Raw genomic sequence first — 25097 nt, 5'->3', positions numbered from 1 at the left:
TTTAACCTGCTGTGCTGCCTCTCACCCTCGTGCTCTGGGGCAGCACAACACCAAGAACTCCCTGCCAAGGCTCCAAACAACCTGCACCAAGGTCCTCACACTGGTGCTGTCCTGTTGACATCAGCACCACCACCCCTGTCCCTGACACTCCAGTCCATGTCCTTGCTGCTTTTTTAATTAGGATTGCACTTGAAGCTTTAACCTTTCTAATTAATTTGTTGTACCTCATTAATTTCCCCCGTAAACTTTTTCAACACCTCCTCTCCCCAAATATTTTAGAGTCCAGCAATTAACTTCTCTCATCTCCTCTATCTCACTGCCACCTCTCCCTGCTCACACTTTTGTTATTTAGGTGTTTTTAAATCATATTGGTTAGTTACTGACAGCCAGTGGCAGCGTGTGAATGATAGTCTCTCATTAATTAATAGTTTTACATTATGAAAAAAGAAGAGTATGAGCATCAAGAGGGAAAACCAGAGCACGGGAACTAAAAATACAGCTTTGACTGTCTAACTGTCAGTGGTGTGCTGATATATTGCTCTTAGTAGACAGCTAATTAAAAATGGGAGTTTAGAGGGAAATAAATGAGCAGCTGCTGTGTATTTTCACAGCAATCAAACCCGAGTTGCCCTGTGCCACACGTGAGGTCATGGGCACTGTTCCTCATGGCAGGATGAATGGGAGAGGATCCTGGAATATCCTGAGATAGAAGGGAGACACAAGGATCACCCAAGTCCAGCTCCTGGCCCTGAACTCTTGATAGCCCAAGAATCCCTCCAGGAGCCTTTGGAGAGAAGGCTGGGAGAAGGAGGATGAGAAAACCCTGATTGCTCAAAAAGTCATGGAATCATGGAATGGTTTGGGTTGGAAGGGACCTTAAAAATCATCCCATCCCCTGCCATGGGCAGGGACACCTTCCACTAGCCCAGGTTGCTCCAACCTGGCCTTGGACACTTCCAGGGAGGAATTCCTTACCAACATCCCATCTAAACCTACTCCCTGGACTAACCCAGGGTGCTGTGCCCTGCAGGGGAGGCTAAATGGGGACACCAGGTTGTCCCTGTGGCCTCAACAGCCCTTCCCAGAACCCTTGTCCCGGGATTCTGCCAGATCAACCCCCACCTTCAGCACTTCAGCTTCATTCCAAACCCATCAACCATTCCCTGGAGGAGGAGGGGACAGGGAAAAGTGACCCAGACTCTCCCCAGGCACCATGTTGTGTAAAATTTCAGTAAAACTAAGATATGAGGAGATGAAGTAACTGAGACCTGCACTGAGCTCACAGATACTCCCAGTTCCATGGGAGGAACCATTGGGACACTCAGCAATCCATGGATTGTGTCCCTCCTGTCCCATTCTGGCACCACAGACCACACCTGAACACACAACTACACCTGGCAGTCAGAAAACCAGCCCCAAGTTATGGTAGAGAAGAATTAATTAACAAAAGCTCCATTAAGATAAAAACGAGGTGCTGGATTCAACCAGAGTTTACAAGGACATGAAATGATAAATTAACCAAGTTTGAAATGGAAATTGCACATGCTAATTACATGATTTATGTTACACAAATAATGAATTAATATTAATTAATTCCAGAGCTCTGGAGCCCATTCTGAGTTATGGCATCACAGTTCCTGTGCCAAAAAGGCCTTCACCGTTCCATCTTGGTCTGTTAAATCAACTTTCTTTAATATTCTTCTTCCTGTGACCACTCAGACTCACAAACTATTCAGGAGAAGTAAATTTTTCTTTGCTTTTTTAATTTAAAATGTTTAGAAAGCACCTTGAGACGATCTCAGCAGAACACATGCTACAGTTTCAAAACCTCTGAGCTTTTGAAAATAGCTCTACTTTATTTTTTAGAGAAAGGCAATGAAGAGGGAAGCAATTCCCACAAAACCACAAGTACAGTGAGTCCTTCTGGATTTCATTATCCCCTTATTGGCTCCACCTTCTCGTGGATTCCTGTTAATAGGCTGCCAATTTGATTATTGGGATAGATGTGGCACCTCCCACTGATATTAAATCAGGATTCCTACAGTGCCTGACGTGTCCTTGGGATTCTGAGCCCTGGGAATGGCCGGGAGCAGCTCACCCAGGCAGGCAGAGCAAGAGCTCTGGAGCAGCAGCAGCACAATGGCCACGTCAGGAGGAGAGGAAACGCTCCCAAACTGGGATGTTTTGGTGCCTGACAGGGCAGTCAAGGGCCCTGCAAAATCCAGGCTGCAATGCAGAGCCCCCCATCACTGGAATTCCCAGGGAGGTGGATCCACTATCCCTGGATGTGTCCAGGGAAGGCCTGGTCATGGCACTCGGTGCTCTGGGCTGGGTGGCAAGGTGGGCATGGGGCACAGGCTGGTGTGAGAAATAAATAACCTGGTTTTATCATAAGCAAAATGAATTTAGTGGAAAAACAGAGGGTGGTGGGATTTTTCTTTTCTTTCATTTAATTCCAATGTTTTTTTAGGCACCTCATGGAGGCTGTAAGGTGAAAGGCCCATCTGGGCCTGACACCAGGGAAATGTTGTGGTGGGGATGGGGAAAAAATATAAAAATGGAAAATATCCCCTGGCCACAGGGGCAGCCTTTGTGTGCAGAGAGACCCCCCTGTACAAGTACAGGGGGTACATCATCAATCAATTAGGAGGGAGGGTGATACCCCCTCCCAAATTAAAAAAATTACCTTTTAAGATAAAATACCTGTTACCTGTTGAATATTTAACACCTTGAGTGACCAAGAGGGTACAAAAAGGGAGTGTTTTTCAAACCACGGGTGCATTTTCCAGGCTGTGTGACTTGAGGTTGCACCCAGCGCTGCAATAAAGGATTTCTTGCTGCAATTTTCCTTGTCCTGCAAGTGTTTTTTGCCGTTTCAAAAATTGAAAGCAAGGATTTTTCCAACACTGGACTCCATGCTCCGGGAGGGCTTTTCCAACCTCAGTGATTCTGGGATCACAAGGAAAGTGTGAAAGGTGTGACATTTTCCAAGTGACCACTCCCTCTTTGCTAAAATATAAATATCAGGGACCAACGCTTGCTCAGTGCCCAGGGGAGGTACCAGGGCACCACAGCCCACCTGGTTTGAGCTGATGGAGTAAACCTGGGTGAGAAGGGTGATGCCAGGCAGAAAAAACAGAGAGAGAGAACAGGCCAAGAGAGCAAGCTGTGCTATCAGATGCCTGGTGCCCCGGGAGCAGTGGCAGTGATTTCTGAGGCAGCCTGGAAGTGTCAGAGTGTCCCTGTCACTCCGGGCTCCGTCAGCTGCACACAGAGCCCGGCTCTGGAACGCTCTGCTGAGGGGATGGAATGGGAGCTGACACTTTCTGTTCCTCTCTGAGTTAGCACAACTCCCAAATGAAATTTTCCGTGACACTGCTGCCGTAATTTGGGAGGCAATTTCGTCGGGAGTGCAGGTGGAATGGGGGGTTTGGGGTTTTATGTAAGGAGAGGAGAGGGGGGAGGGTGTGGGGGAGGCACATGGAACACACGAGTTGTTTGTAGTTCCAGCAGAAAAAAAGAGCCAGCCCTGTTTGATCCAATAGTCAGTAAGGCAATAACAAAATTCCAGAGCTTCCCATCAGTCTCTTTCCAGGGAAAGCCCTAATCCTGCCACCTCCCTACCCCTGGCCAGGGAAAAGGCACTGACGAGGCTCTGCTGAAGGAATAGGAAAGGGAACATTTGGATTGCTCCTCTCAAAACCACTGTGCAAGAACAACACTTTCAGAGTCCCTTCTCACGAGGAAAAATGGAAAATATCAGCGTGGAATTTGTGTGTGGATCAGAGACTGCATCCCATGTCATCCCATTGCTCTGGAATGCTGAGCTCCCCTCATCCCCCATCCCATTGCTCTGGAATGCTGAGCTCCCCTCTTCCACTGCATTCCATGCCATCCCATTGCTCTGGAATGCCGTGCTCCCTCATCTCCCATTCCATTGCTCTGATCCCATTGCTCTGGAATGCCGTGCTCCCCTCATCCCCCACTCATGGCACAGCCACACTGGGCCCTTCCAAAGCCAGGCTGGAAGGGGCTTGGAGCAACCTGGACTATGGAAGGTGTCCCTGCCCATGGCAGGGGGTGGCACTGGATGGGCTTTAAGGTCCCTCCCAACCCAACCCATTCTGTGTTTCTATGATTTTAAACAATCCAGACTGGAATGTGGACTGGATTCCCAGTTCTCCCAAAGCAGAGCAATCCCATGGACTTTGTTGGAGCTCTGGGAGTTTCAGCCACCTGAGAATGTTGGTGGTTTATATTCTTATTAGTTGGCACTTCCATGTGAGCCTGTTTGGATTTGGAGATGAGCTGCCAGATGAGTTTTATTCCTGACTGTGTTAGGTGGGATATTGGGAAGGAATTCCTCCCTATGAGGGTGGAGAGGCCCTGGCACAGGTTCCCAGAGAAGCTGTGGTTGCCCCATCCCTGGAAGTGTCCAAGGCCAGGTTGGAGCAACCTGGGCTAGTGGAAGGTGTCCCTGCCCATGGCAGGGGGTGGCACTGGATGGGCTTTAATTTCCCTTCCAACCCAAACCATTCTGGGATGCCACAATTCTATGAAATAACTATTCCAATTAGATTATCCAAAAGGTCCATATATCAGTTTTCTGGGTGAATACATAAGCCATAAACTCGAGGTCAAGCATCCCAGAACAACATATTCCTCACCAGGTCTGGGGAGTTCTGACTCCAACCCCTCATTCCAGGGAAGCTCACGCTGAGTTTCTCTATAAATCATGGAGTCCTGGAATGGTTTGGGTTGGAAGGGACCTCAAAGCCCATCCAGTGCCACCCCTGCCATGGGCAGGGACACCTTCCACCAGCTCAGGTTGCTCCAACCTGGCCTGGGACACTTCCAGGGGTGGAGAGTCCACGACCTCTGTGGGCAACAAACCCTTAAATGAAAAGAAGCACGTTTTAAGGATTCTGTTTTAATTTCTTTGCTTTGAAGAAGTGGCACCACAAGCTGGAAATGCTGCCTGGCCCTCAGGCCCTGCCTTTGTCTCTGGGGATCCTTGGACAGCTCAGTTCTTTCTTTGCTTCCTCAGTGCATCAAAATAGGCACCAAAATCCTGGAATCATGGAATGAAAGAATGGGTTGGGATGGAAGGGACCTTAAAGATCCCCCAGTGCCACCCCCTGCCATGGGCAGGGACACCTTCCACAGGCCCAGGTTGCTCCAACCTGGCCTTGGACACTTCCAGGGATCCAGGGGCAGCCACAGCTTCTCTGGGCAACCCAAACCCCAGCATGACACAGAATCTCCATATTACAAGTCTAATACCTCCTTTTTCTAAGGATTAAAGTATTTTAGTAAAGACTACAAAAGAACATTTGCATGTACTCCAGCCCTCAAACTTGTGGGACTTAAATCTAGGAAGATTAGGCCTGTTCCACTTTGGTTGGTTAATAAAACAGATGGGGAAAAAAAAAAAAGCCCTAAGTAACCACTGCAGAGTTAATTTTCTCATTAAAAAGCTGTAATTTCAAATGGCTTTTTCCCCCCTTTGTAGGGTTTACAGGGATCCAGCCATGTGCTCATGGGATAGCTTTACAGATAAAAAAAAAATCCTGTAACCCGTGGGAGATTTATTTTGCTAAGGAAGAATGTAAATTTGGCAGAGAAAAGCAGAATCAGGATGATGTTGACAGCTGCCTGAAAAAAAAAAACAAACTATTGGTGGAAACCTAATTTTACCACTGGAAGCAGATTCTAGCAATGAGATGAATAACTGGAAAAACAATTTTCCATTAGAAACAGTTCCATGGGGTAGTTTTCAAGCAGCTGAAAGATATCTTCACATATATATGCATACATCCATAAATCAAGCCCCTTCAGACAAATAACAAGTAGGAAATTAAATCCAATCCCTTGTTACGTACACATCAGCATATATTGATAAATAGACACCAATGCTGTAAATATTTTGCTTCTGGTAAGGACTTTTGAGGAAAATATTTTCTGCTTGCGTCTAAATTAGAGTAGAGGTAGATTTTACAAAGGAAAATGTCATTTTTTAATGAACACTTTATTTTAGAAGAGTTATTTTCCCTTAAAAATCAAACATAAGTTGGCTTAAAATATGTTTGTGCCTCTGAGTGGGGTTGTTGGGGTGTTTTAACCTTGATTTTTGCAGTCACAAAAGTACATCTGCTGACTCCTTACTGTTTAAACTAATTAATATCCATGTAAAGTCTGTGTAACAAGGAATGGGAGCAGCTGAAACTTTCCAGAAGGGAAGCTCAGCGGATTTACAGAGCAGGTTACAACTCTGAGCAGCAGGGAAATACAGCTCCTCATCCAAAGGAAGTTTTATGGGCAATGAATTAATTACACCAGTTCTCTAAAATTTGACTTCTCGACCTCCCCACATTCATTAGGTCTGGAGAGGGAATGACATGAGAGACTAAGGAAGGAAAAAGAGGGAAAACAACCCACGTTTTCTGGGTTTTTAGGAAGACTGATTGTTAGAGTTTCCTCCTCCTGCCTGGAAGCCCCTTTGGAAAAGGGCCTGGAGGGACAGGACAAGTGGGAATGGTTCCCACTGCCAGAGGGTGGGGTTAGATGGGATATTGGGAAGGAATCCCTCCCTGTGAGGGCAGGTTAGATGGGATATTGGGAAGGAATCTTTCCCTGGGAGGGCAGGGAGGCCCTGGAATGGATTTCCCAGAGGATGCCCCATCCCTGGAAGTGTCCAAGGCCAGGTTGGAGCACCCTGGGCTAGTGGAAGGTGTCCCTGCCCATGGCAGGGGTGGCACTGGATGTGCTTTAAGGTCCTTCCAACCCAACCCACTCCAAGGTGATTCTAATGTTTAATCCTCTCCTTGATTTAACCCCCTGTAACCAACACACACAAAAAGCACCTTTCTCCTCCTTTAACCCCCACACTCCTCTGGCAAGGGGAAGAAAAAGCCAGCTGTCTGTATTTGAGGTTCTGATGTGATTTAACAGATCTCTCCCATGTCAAGGTCTTTCACTTTTGTGAGTAAAGAGACAAAATCTGGATTTTAATTTTTTTCCCCATCACTTTCCGGTCTGAATTCTTTTGTCTGCTCTAAAAGAGAAGAAAGCAAAGGAAGTAAATCCATCACTGGGAAGAATAGTGTGAAGTAAGTTATAATACATATGTCATACATGATTTAGAAGATTCTGGCACAAGAAGTGAGCAGCAAAGCTCCGCATGCAGATCCATCGATAACGCCGTGATTTATGTGACAGCATTTAAGGGAAAAAAATTACGAAGGAGGAATACACAAAAATAAATTCCCTTCAACACAGCCTAAATTTAATAAAGCAATCTAGCAACTGCCAGCAAATAGCAGAGCTCCAGAGTGATTAAATAAGTAGAAGCATAAATTATGCAGCACAGTTAATCAACGAGCGGGGCTGTTCTGCACAGCGGTGCAACGCTCTCATCACGCACTGCTCCGTGTTCTGCAGCACCCACGTGCTCCCACTCCATCCCCAGAGCCCTCATTGCCTTGGGTCAGCATTCCATACTTAGATTCCAGAGGGTTTTTCCCCTTTGTAACACGGCTCGGGATTCCCTTTGTTCCCGGGGTGGGGTTTTTGCGGCCGTGCAGGAGGAGCAGCCGGTCTCTGAGGTTCGGTTTAAAACACAAAAAAGCCTTTCCTTCCCCACCCCCTTCTCATTTGGAAAGATTAGGGCTAATCTGAACAGTGCCCTGGTGGAAATCCAGGATTTCTTTTCCACCCTCACTTTTTCCACTTGCAAGCAGCAGCTCGAATTCCCCACACCCTCGTCGCTCAGTTGTGGCATCACTGGCTGGATCTATTAATAACTTTCCCGATTTCTACTGTTAACTTAAGTTTCTCCTCATCCATACGTGCACAGCTTTCCTTTGCCATTTCAAAGGCAGAAATTTATGCTGGCAACTCCCAATGCATTTAAAGGGTGCTAAAATGGCATTTAAACGAGACTAGCAGCTCAGTCACTCCCTCACCCACCTGAGCTGGGAGAGACCAAGGTTGGATTTGGTGGGTACCCAAAGCTTTGATTTAGCTCCCTCATGTTCACAGGTATTTCCATGTCATTCCCTTGGCAACTGTTGAGAATTGTGTGATTATAACCCTTCAAAAACCCGAGCTTGGAAGTTTCTTCCCCTCTGCACCTCTCCTTTCATCATCCTTAAAATTCGCATTCGTGAGCCCCGAGTTCTCGGAGATAATGAAGGATGGGAATGCTGGAAATCATGAGGTGTCAGGGTAATTTTAATCTGCCTGAGACTGACAACTGTCAGGCTCCTTTGAAAAGCGCAGGTTTAAAAATAAAGTCTGGAATATGAACAATTCTGGATGTGAAGAAACTGAGGAATTGAAGAAATTACAAATGAAGGTCTTATTTTCTATTAATTGATCCTGTGCCTCTGCCCTTAACAGATAGGATTCAAATACCTTTTATATGAAACCAGTATAAGTTTTCAAGCCCTTAATTCATAGATTCTTGCTTTTGTCTTGTTTTAATTCAGTCCTCACACCTCAGCTGAGTTGGTGAACTGATCTCCCAAGCAGAGCAGGAATTCATCCTTCTGAGCCACTTCTGCTCCAGGTCTCTCTCCCAGAGCTGCAGACACAGGTTATGTTCAATAAATGGCCCCACTCCACCAGTCTTTCTTATTTGCTACTCAATGATGCCAAGACCTTCCACCTGAACAGGCAAAAATACCTTTCCTTGTGTCAATGGGATCAGAAAATGGATTTCCTTTAGTAGCCAGTTATAAAATACAATATATTTATGTCCTGAAGAGCTGGGCCAGGTTTCATTGTAGGAGTCCTTTCAGACAAGAGGTGCAAGTGCAGGTGGACCAAGCACTTCAAAGTACTTGGTGCTGTCAACAGATATGAAAAGCCAGGAGGAAAAATGACCATTCACTTCAGGTCAGGAAGCAGAATTGGGGAATATTGTCTTATATCCTTTGTAAGGCAGAGCCCAGTGAAATATCCCACAGCTTCTGTCCCCACAGGTCTTTATTGGAACCAGCAGGTCATAAACCTGGAGAAAATATCCTGTCAAAGTGCCCTCCAGGAGCTCCTGCCAATGGTGGGGGCAGGTTCTTCTCCCCTTCCCCCTGTTCAGGCCCCAAAGAAACTTTGCCAACCTCCCCCTCAGAGCCACCAATTCCCTTCCCTTCTGCCCATGGATGGAGGTGAAAAGGTAAATCCAGGCTTTGATTTCCTTTGGGTTTCACCCAGTTTCTCACCACCAAGTTCACAGCTGGTGATGCTTTGGGGCTGCTGGAACCTCATGAGGAATTCAAGTGTCAGGCAACGACCAGCACATTAAAGCTTTCACAAGGTTTAATCTAAAGAGTGGGGAGGAAAAAAATAAAACACTCAATATAATCCCTGTTTCTCTGAAGGGGAAGAGGGATCTGGATGCTCAGAGATGGGAGAACTGGGCAATGAATTTTTACCTTCTCTCCAGTTTGACAAAGTCAGAAACAAGTCAAGACTTCCCTCACTTCAAGGTGACTTTGGAGATATCACTTTGAAGCTCTCCATATATTTTGCTTTTTAAAGTTAATTGAATTCCCTCTGACAGCAAGTGGACTGGAATGATACTCTTGCAGCCTTCTATCAAGTTGCAGGAACATCTGAAAACTACCTGAGATGCATTTTTTGTTCATTTTCCTTGTTTATCTGGCCCAGATTTCTCTCCAGTGACCCACGTGGAATGTCACTGCTCATGAAGGCAATGCAGGCTCCAGGTTTGTCCTAGTCACCTAAAAACCTCTCCCATTATATTCACAAATACATAAAGTATATCTATATATTACATGTATATAAAATATACAGACAGATATTACATATATATATGAGGATATAATATTTTACCCATAATAAGCATCATGTTCTATGTGAGAACAACTGTCAGACAATTTATTTTTTAACTTCTGTTTCATAATTAAAGCACTAAACCCCCATTAACCTCGGGACAGGTTTGTGGAGGTCACCAGGCCTGAAGTGACCCACCAAGCCTGGTCTATATTGAAATTTCTGTGCATTTCTACTGCAGAAACAACAATAACATGTGAGGCTTCTGTTTGCCAAGAATTTAGAAAATGTGGCTTAAACTTAGCCTAAGACTTGTAGGGTAAAACTTTCAGCTCAATCCATTTAAATGGTTCAGTTTAACACTTTATTTAAAGAACCTTCAAGAGCTTAAAAATCACAGAAGTTTGAGAGCAAACAAGAATTCTGAGCTCTCTCCTGCCTCAGTCTGCACCTGCAATTCAGGGCTGAGATTTAGTCCCAGTCAGGTACCTGCACTAAAACCAAAAACACGTGAAGTGCAGACCAGAGGCTGTTTAACACATGGATTGTCCTCAAATGGGCACCTGCAGCCCCTCAGCACAACACACCCCCCCCTGGAGTGCTCCTCTAATTACATTGATTACTAATTTGTCTTAAATTAAAACTAGTTCAGCAACGAGCAAACAGCCCCACGCTGCCACTGGCTCAATAAACTGTATTTTCCACAACTTTGCTACAGGTTTAATTCTGTTAATCTTCCTCCTCCTCTCCCAACAGTGGAGAAATATGAGTGTGTAAAACCAGGAGTCCTCTGGACTCGAGGGGTAATTAAAGCTATGCTAAAGAGGTGTGAAAGATGAACTTGCTTTACCACTGGGATGTAAGAAATTATCCCAGCTTTCTCTAGGTTTTGGGAAAAAAGTCCCCTGTAGTTGTGGCTGAGTCTGGAGTTTATGAACCTCCAGCCTTCCTGCTGTTCTATTAATTATTGATTTATTAATTATGCAGCACGCACAAACAAACAACAACCAGTTTATGCACAGGGTTGTGTTCTCAGGAGCCCCACAGCACCCCCAGAACCCTCAGAAACACATTGGAGTGTGTCCTTGAGCCCTTGAGCCAGAATCCCTCAGCTCTGCTGAGCACCAGCAGGGATTTACTCCAGGGGACCTCCCAGGACTGGGCTGTCTGGGAAGTTTTATGGGGACATGATTAACAACCAGCCCAAAGCTTGAGTGATCCCACATGGATCCCACCCTCTGGCTCTGCCCCAGCACTTGCCAGGGTGGCCAGAGGCATAAACTGGAACGAGGAAGGTTTCCTTTGAACATCAGTAGAAGCTCTTTCCCATTGAGGGTGTTCCAACATTGGGGCTGCTCAGAGGAGCTTTGGAGTCTCTGTCCTTGAAATACTGCAAACCCAGCCCCAGGTGAGCCTGCCCTGAGCTGGAGGGCTGGGACAGACCATCTCCAGAGGGCCCTTCCAGCCTCAGGGGCTCTGCTTTTGCGAAGTTCTCCAGAGCCAAGCACACCAGATCAAGAAGGTTCCAATGAGAGGCTGGTACTACTCCCACACATCCCCCTCATGGAATGTCAAAGGAATGTAACTGGCTCCTGAAACAGGGTGTTAATGAATCACAGAATCATCACAGAGTCATGGAATGGTTTGGGTTGGAAAGGACCTTAAAGTCCACCCACCACCCCCTGCCATGGGCAGGGACACCTCCCACTGTCCCAGGCTGCTCCAGCCTGGCCTTGGACACCTCAAGGGACGGGGCTGCCACAATTTCTTTAGGCCATGAGGTACAATAATGAAGGTTATAAGGTGTTTGCACCTTTTCCCCAGCAAACCCAGCTGTCCTGTGCAGGATCCAAACTCCAGAGCACATCCCAGGGCACAAACTGAGCTCTAATTTCCTGCTTCCATACATTTCTTACTGGAAGGCCTCCACCTGTTTCTCTGTGCTTGGACTTTGGAGGAGCTGAATTCTCTCCTTTGCCTTTATCCTTCACTCTCTAATTGAGATCCATGGGATAACCCCAGCTGTATTTTGTACCTTTCCCAGTCCCACAGAGGTGTGTGGAGCTCTCAGGCAGTCCCTGGACACGTGGCAAAACAACCTCCTAATCATGAGCTGCAGCACAATCCAGTTCCCACTCTCCTGTCCCTTAGATCCCTGCTAGCAAAGATAAAAGCCATTGCTTGTGGCTCTGCCCTCCCTCTCTGCCATCCTGAAACCTCCCACTCAGCTCTGGAAATAACAGCACACGCTGCTCTGGAAGGATCCAGCAGCAGGAATTTCTCCCTTTGGAGCTTGCTTCTGTAACCAAGGCAGGGTGTCAACCGTGGAATCACAGAACCATGGAATTGTTGCAGTTGGAGAGGACCTTTGAGATCATCAAGGCCTCGTTCCAGCCTGAATTTGGCTCAGCACCCCCTCAGTGCCTCCCTTAGGCACCCCAGGGGCAACCAGCTCCTCCCACTGCTCTGGACCCCACAGATCCCACGGGAGATTCTGGGGGCTTGATGCTTGGTGCTGAGTGACCAAAAACCATCCTGACCACAACCACAGCTGTGGGACACTCTGGGCAAGGAAATTCAGGAACATCCTGCATCTTGCTGCCCTTCACTGCTGGGATGCCATGGATCCCCTGGGCATGGGCCAGAGGGAGTGTCCCAAGGGTATCATGGGATGGTTTGGGTTGGAAGGGACCTCCAGTTCCACCCCCCTGCCATGGGTAGGGACACCTCCCACCAGGAACCCAGGTCTGCACAAGGATGGACAGGGGAGTCAAAGTGACAGCACAGGGCAGGAGATGCAGTCACAGAATCATGGAATCATTGAGGTTGGAAAAGACCTCCAGGCTCATCCAGTCCCACCTGTGACCCGTTCCCAGCTTGTCCCCCAGCCCAGAGCACTGAGTGCCACATCCAGACCTTCCTTGGACACCCCCAGGGATGGGGACAGGAGTCAGTGGACACAAAGTGGTCCCTGGCAGGGAGGGAGAACATTTCCAGGTGTCCTGAGGGAACTGCTCCAGCCTCTCCTCTCTCCCTGGGGCAACCAGGAGTTAACTCTGCTCCTCCCAGCCCTGTTCCAGCACAGGAACAGGCACCTCCTTGCTGATGCCACTCAGCCAAGGGGACAGGGCAGCTAATTCAGATGCTAAACCTGCCTTTGCTGCTTGTTTCCTGTGGGATCCATCCCTTCCCCAGCTCAGACCATTCCCTCCTTATCTGTGTGCTCAGAGCAGGGTCTGTGCATCCCCACACACCCCAGGGCCCTGATCCCAGGACACCCCAGCACTCCTCTACTGCAAATAATAATATCCTTAATTATATATGTTGATGGAGTGCAAAGATTAGATAAACACATTTTACAGAGCCCTGGCAGTGGCTCTGCTGCTCTGAGAGTGCCGAGATTCCTCGGAGCTGCTCCAGGGGTGAATTGGATCCTTTGCACATGGACTCCCTTGGAAGTCTCCTGGTTCTTTCCTGTTGGCTCCTGTTCCTCACACTTGTTTCTGAATTATATCCCACTATTAAGTTGGTTCAGGTGGTTTTCTACCTCAAATATATCCACAGGAAATCCTTTAGTTCACTAAGGGCTTTTCCATTTCCCACCCTTGTAAATATTTATTACAAAGATAACATTCATCATATCCAAAGTATATAAGAGATCCAACCTCCTGAGATCCTGTTACACCTGTTGAGACAGTCTTGGCTTAAGAATTTTAACTAATTTTCCTCAGCAAAGTTGTCTGGGGTGATATTTGTCCTCAACAGACAGAGGTGTAAAGCAGTGAAGGAGCTCCTTGCATTTCTTATGATCATCCCCAGGTCACATTCTCTGTGCAAAAGAGCTTCCTGCTGAAGTGAAAAAAGAAAAAGGAATGAAAGAAAAGGCAAGTTGGGGGGGGAAAAAGAAAAAAAAAGTATTCCTAAAGAATGCCAGAGGCCTCATTTAACAGCAGCTTTTCATGCACTTAATCAAGCTTTAGGTTTTTGTGTTTGTCTTTGATGTTTCTCCAGCAACTTCAAACTGCCAGAGGTGCAAGTGCAGAGAAAATCCTGAGCAGTTCCTGGTTTTCAGAGCTGCTCCCAGAGATGCCCTGTGAGGGCAGCCCAGGGGGGGTCAGAGAGTCACCTCCTGCAGCCCAGGGAGGGGGGACATTGCTGGGGCTCAGGGGGCTCTGAGCTGGACTCTCGGGCTGCTGAAAGCTCAGCACTGCTCTGCAGAGCTGGACTGAACTGGCCTGGTTTGGGAAATGCCTGGACAACCCTCATGGAATCATGGAATGGGTTGGGTTGGAAGGGACCTTAAACCTCCCCCAGTTCCACCCCTGCCATGGGCAGGGACACCTTCCACTAGCCCAGGTTGCTCCAGCCTGGCCTTGGACACTTCCAGGGATCCAAGGGTAGCCACAGCTTCTCTGGGAATTCCATCCCAGCCCCTCCTCACCCTCACAGACAGGAATTCCTTCCCACTATCCCATCTAACCCTGCCCTCTGGCAGTGGGAAACCATTCCCTGTATCCTGTCCCTCCATCCCTTGTCCCCAGTCCCTCTCCAGCTCTCCTGGAGCCCCTTTAGGCTCTGGAAGGGGCTCTCAGGTCTCCCTCAGAGATCTTAGTGCTAAATAAGGGATCAAGGGACAGACACAACCCCTCTGGGCAACCTGTGCCAGTGTCTCCCACCCCTCACAAGGAAGAATTCCTTCCCAATATCCCATCTAAACCAGCACATGGAATTGTGGAATGGTTTGGCTTGGAAAGGACCTTAAAGACCATCCAGTGCCACCCCCTGCCATGGGCAGGGACACCTTCCACTAGCCCAGGTTGCTCCAACCTGGCCTTGGACACTCCCAGGGATCCAGGGACAGCCACAGCTTCTCTGGGAATTCCACCCCAGCCCCTGCCCACCCTCCCAGGGAGGAATTCCTCCCCAGCATCCCACCTAACCCTGCCCTCTGGCATTGGGAAGCCATTCCCTGTTTCCTGTCCCTCCTTGCAAAAAGTCTCCATTCTCTCTCCATCTTTCTTGTAGCTCCTTCAGGCACTGGAATTATTGCAGAATTCCTTCCTGAGCAAACTCCTGGAATGAACAGACTTTCCCAACTGCTTCTTTTCCTTGCACATCAGTGTGTTCCACTGCCACACTTGGGGATTCTCCTTGCTGTGCTTTTATCTAAAAGTCCCTGTGCTTTGACAGAAGGAGGATTGATGGGTTTTTTTGCAGCAAAACAAATCTTTAATGACTGTATTTGTATCTATATTTTTAACACACATAGAGGTTTCAAGGCAGGGAAGAAACTGCAAAGGGTTCTCAATGTGCTGCAGGAATTATTTAAGGTTTTAGAGTCCTGTCTCACAATAACTCAGCTGAGCAGTTCGTTCCCTTCAAGGGGGATGGTTCTTTTCTGTTAAAAATAAGGCTGATTTGCTCAAACAAACATTTTTTACATGAAAGAACACAATGAATTTGTGCTCTCCAAACACAGTACGCAAAGCTCAGACTATTAGCAATTCATTGCAGGGGTAGGACTAACCTTATCCAGTTTTATAACTCGTGTGGATGCACATGTGTGCATGTGGAAATGTCTCCAATCAGCCTATGAAATACTCACTTATGCAATTTTGAAAGACTAAATTGGGATTATTTTAGTGGGGGACCGTGGGCTTTAGTTGCCTAAATCCTCCCACTCAGAATTTTCTAAGACCTCTCCCCAATAAATAATAACTGTAGGATAAAACCTGATGACGATCTCCTGAAGTCAGGGAACCAGAGATTAAAGTTTAGGGGGTTGGGAGGATTTTTTTGTGTTTGGTTTTGGGTTTTTTAAGTCTAAATGCATTCTAAACAGTGGGTTGCTCCTTTATGCTAACTCGGTCTGGGAGAGAATGGAAACACTTGCTGAGAGAGAGGCACAAATAGCTTTGATATCACAGGCATTGGAAAGCTTTATTTACATTCACTCTGTGTGAATTCCAGCTTCCATATGGACCAGCCCATGGATTATGGCTCTGTGGGGGCAGGTGAATAGGTTAGCTGGAGCTTCCTGGGCACGTTGTTGTCTTGCAGCAAAGAACAGAGTTCTCAGTTATTCCTTTGATCCCCCTGACCTACTCCATCATTCCATGTGCTGGGACCGAGGTCCTGTGGAATTGCTCCAAGCAAAGAGGAGAAAATTGAGGGGAAAAACCCCAAGCAAAAGGAGGTTGTGTTGCTCTTCAAGATGATTGTTAATGAGTGTGTTTTCTCTCCACTGGGGACGATGAGAAGCAGAAAAAAGGAGCAGGAAACCCCTTCAGTCCTCTCTCCACCCTTTCCCTGTGCTGTTCCAACACCATGGAGCGAGACACAGCAGGAAGACAAAGCCTGGATGGCAGAGCAGTGAAGCTGTGGTTGTTCCACTGTCTGAATCACAGAATCATGGAACATCCTGAGCTGGAAGGGACCCACAAGGATTGAGCCCAACTGCTGGCCCTGCACAGACACCCCAACAATCCCACCCTGTCCCTCAGAGCATTGTCCAAACCAAGCCCTGGGGAGCCTGGTCAGTGCCCAACCACCCTCTGGGGGAAGAACCTTTTCCTAACATCCAAATCCAACCTCCCCTGATGCAGTTTCGTGCCACTGAGCTGAGGAAGAGCTGCTTTAGCAGAGATGGAGCATCAGGGTCACAAAGCTTTGGGGCTGGACTGGTAACACCATTAAACAGGGGCTCAAAGGCTGCACTCCATGATCTTGGAGGTCTTTTCCAACCTTAACAACTCTGTGATTCCAAACACATGGAGAAAATCCTCTCATCTGTTGATGAAAATGCTCCAAACCCCATCCTGGGGCAAATCTGCAAAGCAGGTCTTTTAGGGAGCTGGTAACTGGTTACTGAGGGGGGACAGGACCCAGAGGGAGAAGAGAGGAATGAACACACACCAAAGTCTCCCAGTCCTGGACAGGACCCACATGGAGAAGAGAGGAATGAACACACACCAAAGGCTCCCAGCCCTGAACAGAACACAGAGGGAGAAGAGAAGAATGAACACACACCAAAGGCTCCCAGCCCTGAACAGAACACAGAGGGAGAAGAGAAGAATGAACACACACCAAAGGCTCCCAGCCCTGGCCCAGCACCCTCCAAGCCACCAGGCAGAACTGGACCTTTCTCCCCCACTGGAATACATGGAATCATTGAGGTTGGAAAAGACCTCCAAGGTCATCCAGTCCAACCTTCCAGTGATACCATCACACTCAGAAAACACAAAGTGCCAGGTGTGCCCATGTTTTGAGCACTTCCAGGGCTGTGACTGCAGCACTTCCCTGGAGAGCCCATCCCAAGGTTCAGCCACTCTTTCAGTGAAGAAATTTTTCCAGATATCCAAGATATGGGGCACACGAGGAGAGGCTGAGGAAAGGGGAAAGGTCTCAGGAAGCTGACAGGGGTGAGGGGTTCAATCCTCTCTTCATTCCCAGCAAAGGTCCGGAGAACATGGAGCCAGACTCATCTCAGGATATACAGTAAGGCACAGAGGCAATGGGCATTTGGGAAGTTCTGCTTGCACATATTAATAAATAAATAAAAAATAATTAACCAAGTGATTTGTTAAAGACCAAAACATGACCCTGAAAATCTGGGGAATCTTCATCCTTGTACATTCTCAGACTTGGACTGGACAAATCTCTGTGGGACTTGGAGCTTTAAATTAGCCCTGATGAGCAGGGGGTGGATTCCATTCCCCCCAGAAACTGCTCCTAAAATAAATCTCTCTTCAATTCTACGGTTCTAAGTTCTCCCATCCTGTTAAAACCTAATGTTGCCATGAAAAAGTGCTGGGAAAATGTCATGTCCTGTGGCAATATAAACAAGTTAACACAGTTCCAAGCTCCAGGATTAACAGGATTTTATACAATGGGTGCCTGGAGCCTGTTAGTGCCTTCAGAAAAACAAGCTGTCAATACAGCAGGAGCATCCCAAGAGCCCTAAGGAATGCAGTGCCTCTGATACAAGCACTTTCCAACATGAAAGTCTCTTTGTTTTGCTGTAGATTCCCATCTAAATGTTATAATTCCCTGATCTTCCCAGATATTAAACCCAGCTAATGAGAACCCTTCGTGCTGCTCTTCCAGGAGAACCTTTCAGGTGTTATTTCCAGCCAGGAAGAACTTGGCTGGGATTGCTGCCTGTTTGAACCGTTGGGTGAGGAGGCAAAAATCAAACACAATTATTCCTCAACAGTTTCCCTTGGAAAAAAAACAACATGGAATTTAGCTTGACTCTGTTTTGCTGAACAATTATAACCCTTGGCTACTTAAAGGGCAATGCCAGTAAATAGAATTTTGAGTCCTGCCTTGCTTGTTGTGGATCATTGCTGCCCCAAGAGTCAACACACTCCCAATTCCCCTTGGAATACCAGCAGGAATAATGTAACTTTTGTCAGGAATTAAGGAGACCTGGGATCTGATCTCTCCTGAGTGGTTTAGACACAATGTGGGAACCACAGAATTAAAGAAGTCAGACCTGAGGGAGGCAGGAAATAGCAGGAATAAGGACCAGGATAGGACTGGGATTTGTTCCATCTAAGCCCCCATTCCCAGTTCAGGATTTTTACTTCCTAAGGCACCTTCAGAAACCAAATTCACTGAAAAATCTCCCAGGACTAAACTGACTCTGTTCCTAATTTCAACCTTTTCTTCTAGTAAGAATCCAGAGTTCCATTAAATATGTCAAATTTGGCTCATCAGGTGTTAAAAACAGTGCTGTGCAGCCCTAAGAAAGCAAGGAAATACACAGAATATTGGGATTTTGGGGGGTTTAAATTCATTATTTTTCACTCAACCCGATAACAGCTCATCATTATAACAAGTTTGAGATTGGCACCACTGTTAAAGGACCTAAACCTGAGTGGTTTAGGCACAGAATGGGAACCACAGAATGAAAGGAGTCAGACCTGAGTGAGGCAGGAAATAGCGGGAATAAGGACCAGGATAGGACTGGGATTTGTTCCATCTAAGCCCCCATTCCCAGTTTAGGAGCTTTACTTCCTAAGGCACCTTCAGAAACCAAATCTGATTTATTGACTAAAAAATCTCCCAGGATTAAACTGACTCTTAATTTAAGCCATTCTTTGAGTAAAAACACAGAGTTTCATTAAACATGTAAAATTCACCTCCTCAGGTGTTTAAAACAGTGCTGTGCAGCCCTAAGAAAGCAAAGAAATACACAGAATATTGAGATTTTTTCTCTTTTAACTCACTATTTTTCAGTCAATGCAATAATAGCTCATAATTACAACAAGTTGGAGATTGGCACCACTGGAAAAGGATGTTTTTCTGTGCTTTCCAAAATGCTTCAGTAGCCATTGTCAGTTAACCCAGGGACTTCTCCAACCAGCCAGCCTTGTGCTGCTGCCAAACAGCTGATTCCAAGGCAGCTGCATGAATTCCCCCCAAATTATGCACAGCTTGGGGATGGGAAAGATAATAAACATATGGAATAAGATGGGGAGGGGTTGGAGAAGAGAGGGTATAAATAAAAGTTCAAAAACTGCCAGCTGGGAGAATATGAGACAGAGTAGGCAGAACAATAGAGAAAAAAAAGGGGAAAAATAGAGTTTTGTCAAAGAGAAAAGACTGATTTGGTCCATTTTGTGAAAGAAAATCCCTCCATACTGCAGAAAATGAATGAAACATCCCCCAGTCTCAGGAAGCTGTAACATTTTCAAGGGATACTCATGGAATTAGAGAGTTGAAGTTTCATTTTTAGACACTTCCCAGTTGCCAGCCTGGAAGATAAATGTCAGTAAAAGGACAGTTGTGTGGCAAAATTACTTTCAAAAATCAGTTTTCACCTATCACGGAATCATGGAATGGTTTAGGTGGGAAGGGATATCAAGGATCATCCAATTCCAAGTGGTGGAACACCTTCCACTGGCCCAGGTTGCTCCAAGCTCTGTCCAACCTGGTTTTGGACACTTCCAGGGATCCAGGGGCAGCCACTGCTTCTCTGGGCAACCCATCCTGTTATTTTGTTCTGGGAAAACACATCTGGAAGCTGAGCTACATTAAAAATGGACAGAAACCATCTTCAGTCCAACCTCCCCCAGTGTAGGAGTGGGAATCACAGAACCATGGAATGCTTTGGGTTGGAAGGGACCTTAAAGCTCATCCAGTTCCCTGCCATGGACAGGGATCCACTCAGTGGATCATCACATGTTTTTCCATCTCCTCATCCACATGCACCAAGCTTTCAGTTGCTTTGAGAGCCAGAATTCCCAGGAAAAAGAGCCAAGCCCAGGCAGTGAGGGGAGTTCTCTGGGCACCTCCTCACACAGAGCTTTGGTTCTCACCCTGAAAAGCACCCTGACTTCCAACTGCTGGGGCCAGGAGTGCAAAATACTGTAGGGATGGACAAAGGACAGGAAAATTGATCATAAATACCAATAAATACCAATAAATCCCCAAGGCAGCCCAAGCCCGTGGCCCTGGAGCACTCCAGGCTCCTGCAGAGCTGCAGTTTGGGCTGTACCTGTTGCAGCAAAGCCAGGCTGGAAAAGAGCATCCCACCAACAGCATTCCCAAATTTCAGCTCAGGGAAAGAGCTGCCAATTGCCTTGTTTTTTGAACACAGGATGGAGCAAGCAAAACTCTGCCTTTCTCCTGCCACCACGGGAGATCTCCAGCTCCATTCCCAGCCTCCCCATCTGGGCTCCCGCCCTTGTGCTGCCCCAGCCTCCCACTCAGAGCAGCTCCTCTTGCTGCAGGCAGCTCTGCTCCCTGGAAACACCAGTGGAACACGGGCCTTGGCATGGGGAGGCACCAATGTGAGTGATGGATGGATGCCCTGGAGTTTTCATTCCCGGGGATTGCACGTGTGGAGAGCAGGGTTTGCATCGGGCGAGGATTTACTGCAGCTCTGCACAGGCCAGGGAGGAGCAGAGGCACTGCACTGATTTCCTCTTGCATCAGCATGACTCAGCTTCAGAAGAACACAAACCACACTGGAATGGACCCCTGCACCAGATTTCACAGGAAAACCTTCAGGATAACAAGTTCCAGTTAAATCACTGCTGCTCCAAGCCTTGAAATCCTTGTTAAAGTTCGAGTTTAACGTTAAAGCCCCCAGTTGTTGGGAGGTTCAGCTGTGCCACACTGGCTGTGTGTGGTGGGGAAATACTGATTTATCATAGGAGAGAGAGTTAAGATTGTGTATATAATGTATTATAATATTTATGTAATATATTATATTTTAATATCATTCCCTTCCCCCCATATTGAGTCTTGTGCTGTGTCTGGAAGACCCATCTCACACTGGGGTGAGATGAGGGAGGGGGGCTTGGACTCAAGAACTGGATTTTAGGGGTCTCAAACCATGACACTGTGGCAGTGCAGGAATTCAGGGGGTTTTCTCTGGCATCCTTCAGCACGTCTTTGAGGCAGTTGTTTATCCCAAACTTTCGTGTAGGACACAGGATTTCCTCCTGTTCCTCTCAAACCACAGCCCTGGGATCCCACAAGGCAAACAGAGAATCTCCTGACCAGCCTCAATGGGTTTAGGAAGCAGATCCTCAAGGAAGGATAGACCTGAATTCATCTGTTAAATCCTGCTATTGATGTGCTAGACATGAACATTCCCCTCACCTTGGTTACTCCAGCTGGATCAGGTCAGATCAGGTTATTCAAGATGGTAAAGTGAAAGTGTCACTCGACAGCAGAGGCAGATAAAGGATTCACTGAACATTTTGCCTGGGAAATGGGTCATATCTTAACTTCTGTCAGTTTAAACAATTCATGCAGGCACCAAGCTTTGTCTTAAATATTGAACTGAAGCAGCTGAGGAAGAGGTTTGTGCTTGAGAACCCTCTTCTGACTCAGAGGCCAAGAGCTGAGGGACAGATAATCCCTTCAAGCTTCCCAGATGCCAGGGCTTCATGAAGTGCCCCCTCCCCACTTGATTTCCTGCTCTTTTCCCACATGAGCAGTGTAGAGGAGAGGCCAAGTCTTTCCCAACACTCCCTGAGCTGTAACCCCAGGGACACGAGGTCCAGAACCTGCTTGGAGCTTCTCCCCCTCATTCTGGGACTCTCAGGCTGCTCTTTATTTATTTATTACCCTCAGCACAGCACCAGAACCCCCCCAATTAAACTCAGTAATTCGTTACTGCCCCGGGCCAGTCAGCACCACAATAACACATCCATTAGCAAGCCCAGCACAAGAATAACGTGAGAGAAGAAAAGTTCCAGCTCTGACTTCACTCTGGAGCTTCTTTAAAACACCAATTAAGGGCGGATGGGGCCATTTGGAGCTTCTTTAAAACACAAATCAAGGGCGGATGGGGTGACTCTGAGCAGGATCTTTTAAAGCACTTCTAAAAGAGGAATTTTGATGCGTCATCCCCTGGATGCAGTGAGCACAATGCTCCGGGGCAGGAACGGTGCAGGGCAGCAGCAAATGCTCTGGGCTTGCATAACTCAAGTCTGGCTCAAGAAGAGCCTGGACTAAGAGTGTTCTTGCCTTCCTTTCATCAGCAAAGTGCACGAACTGCTGTTGGACACAGGGTTGCAAAGGGGTTTTGGGCCAAGGGGTTTTTTTCCCTTCCTTCAGTAGACCTGTAAAGCAGCAGAAGATGTCCCAGTGGGAAGGATCTAACTGGGAGCACTGTTCCACCTTTCCCAGCTGCAGCAGCAGGGAGGAATCCAGCTGCTGTGGGATTTGAGCCTCTCTGCCTGCAAATTCAGTGTTTCCAGAGCCACAGTGCTGTCTGCTCTCTTCTATGGACCCGAATCATGGGTCATCTACAGCCACCACCTGCGACTCCTGGAACGCTCCATCAACGCTGCCTCCGGACAATCCTAAACATCCACTGGGCAGATGATGGGACCAACACATCTGTTCTGGAACAAGCAGCAGTCACAAGGATTGAGGCCATGTTGTGAGAACACAGCTGTGCTGGGCAGGGCACGGCTCCAGGATGAAGGACCAACCACCCCCTCCCTAAGATCCTGCTTTATGGGGAACTTGCCACCGGCTGCTGCAAGAGAGGAGCCCCGAAGAGGAGATCCAAGGACTCCCTGAAACAACATCTCAGCCTTGGCCACATTGACCAACAGAACTGGTCTACTCTGGCCTCCAGTCGGGAGCTCTGCAGACACACCATCTATAACACTGCTGATGCCTTTGAGAAAGCACCAGGATCACTCCGGAGGAGAAAAGACAACGCAGAAAGAATCGTGTCCTGCAGAATATTCCACCCAAGGAGTCTTTCTGCTGTACCTTTTGCAACTGGACGTGTCTGTCTCGTATTGGCCTTTTTAGCCACCAACGTGTTTGTAACAAACGTGGGCAGAGCCCTTCCCAAATCTTCATTCACGAAGCCCAGCCATGATGATGATGGCATGAACTGCTGTTGGACACAGGATTGCAAAGGGGTTTTAGGCCAAGGGCTCTTTTTCCCCCTCCCTCAGTAGGCCTGTAAAGCAGCAGAAGATGTCCCAGTGGGAAGGATCTAACTGGGAACACTGTTCCACCTTTCCCAGCTGCTGTGGGATTTGGGCCTCTCTGCCTGCCCATTCTGCTTTCCCTGCCATCAGCAGCCCAGCACATGGCCATTTTCACCTCAAGATTCCATCCTCACGTGTGCATTTGCAGGAATAATCCTCATTAGTGTTCTGCTCATTCTTATTCTTCCAGCCTCACCTCCCTTCCCAGGAGGGCCCCAACCATGTCCAGCCACTCAACAAAGTCACAGGATCCTTTTCAAGCAGATCTGGCTCATTTGCTGCTCTCAAAAGGAGTGATTTTCTTTTGTCCCTAATGCTCTAAATACAAGGCTTGTATGCAAATAGGAACAGCCCTTCCCTTGCAGAGAGAAATATGGGCAACCACAATTATTAATTCTCCATTGTTGTTCCGACTTTAAACTGTTCTTTGGAGCCACTGTGATCTCTTTCAAGCAGTGGAGAAAAAGAACACTTTAATCACTAAAAGTGCATTAAAAATTCAACACTTGAATCCTGCCTAATAGATTGATATTTCCCATGAGCTGTCAGGGTAAGATTAGCTATTAAAAATTCACTTGTCCACAGGCATGTTAAATCCACCTGAAATTGGGTCTCTGCTTGTTTGCTTGTTTGTTTTTTTCTGGTTAAAGAGACACTTAAATTCTGACCTATTCACAATTTAAATAAATCAGGGGGAATTTATTTGTGCCTTTCTTTAATGTTTTGAGACTTCACTTCCATTTCAAGAGCCAGTTGGATCCTGCTGCTCCTTCCCAAAGTGCAGGAGCTCAGGGGAGTCAGGACTGCCTTGAGTTATCATTTCCATCCACGTGTCTTAAACTGCCCAAATTCTGCTTTACCACCTCAGGTGCCACCAGCTGGGCTGGGGACTGAGCTAGAGAAGACACCAACACCTGCAGAGAGTCAGGAAACCCAGTTAAAGCTCAAATCAGCCCCTGAAAATGCTGATTCCTCTCCCCTGCGTGGATTCAGGGGACACAAGGAGGAGTCTGTCCACAGCCTAAACCCAGGTCTAAGCAGCTACCTGTAAGAAAAACTCCTCTTTTAAATTTAGAAAGATGGCATAAAATCATGAAACAAAGGATTTCTGGGTCTGGTCTCACCCTGAGTTTTCAGGGAGAAAAGACCCTTTGGGTTTAATTTTCATGTATTTTATAGTTTCACAAAATCCCACCTTTTTTTCAGATAAGCTTAATATATTCATTTTTGCCTAAAAAGGTTTCTTTTCTTTGAAAAAGGGCCTTTCCCTTCTTTCCAATTGGCTGCTGGGCACTCTGTGTCAAAAATGATGGATCTTCCTTTATTCTTAGCCCCAAGAGAGAAAAGAAACCCTTGTGTACAAAATTCTTACATGACCTTGAAAGATTTTAATTTTTTTAGGAACTTTTATGTTTCCCTCATCCAGCCAAAAAAGACCCCTGACATCCAGGTCCAGTCTGGCACTTGGATATCTCACAACTTCACAATACATCTATAAAACCATATTTTTATTTCTCACATACCCCTGCCTCAGTTATTCCTTCCTTCAAGGAGCTGCAAGAATCAAGCCCCTGGTATTAAAAATTATTATTAAAATTTGGACTGGATGATCTTGGAGGTTTTTCAAACCTTAATCAGAGAATCCCAGAATGGTTTGGGTTGGAAAGGACCTTAAAGATCACCCAGTTCCATGGGCAGGGACACCTTCCACTAGTCCAGGTTGCTCCAAGCCTGGTCCAGCCTGGTCTTGGACATTTCCATAATTTAGGAGGAAAAAAACTGCAAAAAGAATAAAAAGGAGGAAAAAACATGGCAAAAATAATAAAA

The 25097-nt window shown here is 46.9% G+C and overlaps 1 protein-coding gene and 1 long non-coding RNA gene across 5 annotated transcripts in view; both read right to left on the bottom strand.

The window, feature by feature from the left end:
• LRRTM4 (leucine rich repeat transmembrane neuronal 4) overlaps positions 1-25097 on the bottom strand; it is a 203433-nt gene that overhangs the window by 50561 nt on the left and 127775 nt on the right. The gene's annotated exons all lie outside the window — the stretch shown is intronic.
• Positions 3802-25030, bottom strand: LOC113978275. The gene is made up of 3 exons (XR_003537527.1): positions 24975-25030; positions 11472-11496; positions 3802-3812 (listed from the first exon to the last, which is right to left on the bottom strand). It is a non-coding gene; the product is annotated as an uncharacterized LOC113978275 (long non-coding RNA).

This window comes from Neopelma chrysocephalum, unplaced genomic scaffold (assembly GCF_003984885.1).
Source record: "Neopelma chrysocephalum unplaced genomic scaffold, ASM398488v2 Primary Assembly neopelma1_318, whole genome shotgun sequence".
NCBI classification, from domain to species: domain Eukaryota; kingdom Metazoa; phylum Chordata; class Aves; order Passeriformes; family Pipridae; genus Neopelma; species Neopelma chrysocephalum.
The sequence above is the reverse complement of the archived record's forward strand: the minus strand, read 5'-3'. Positions and strand labels throughout refer to the sequence as shown.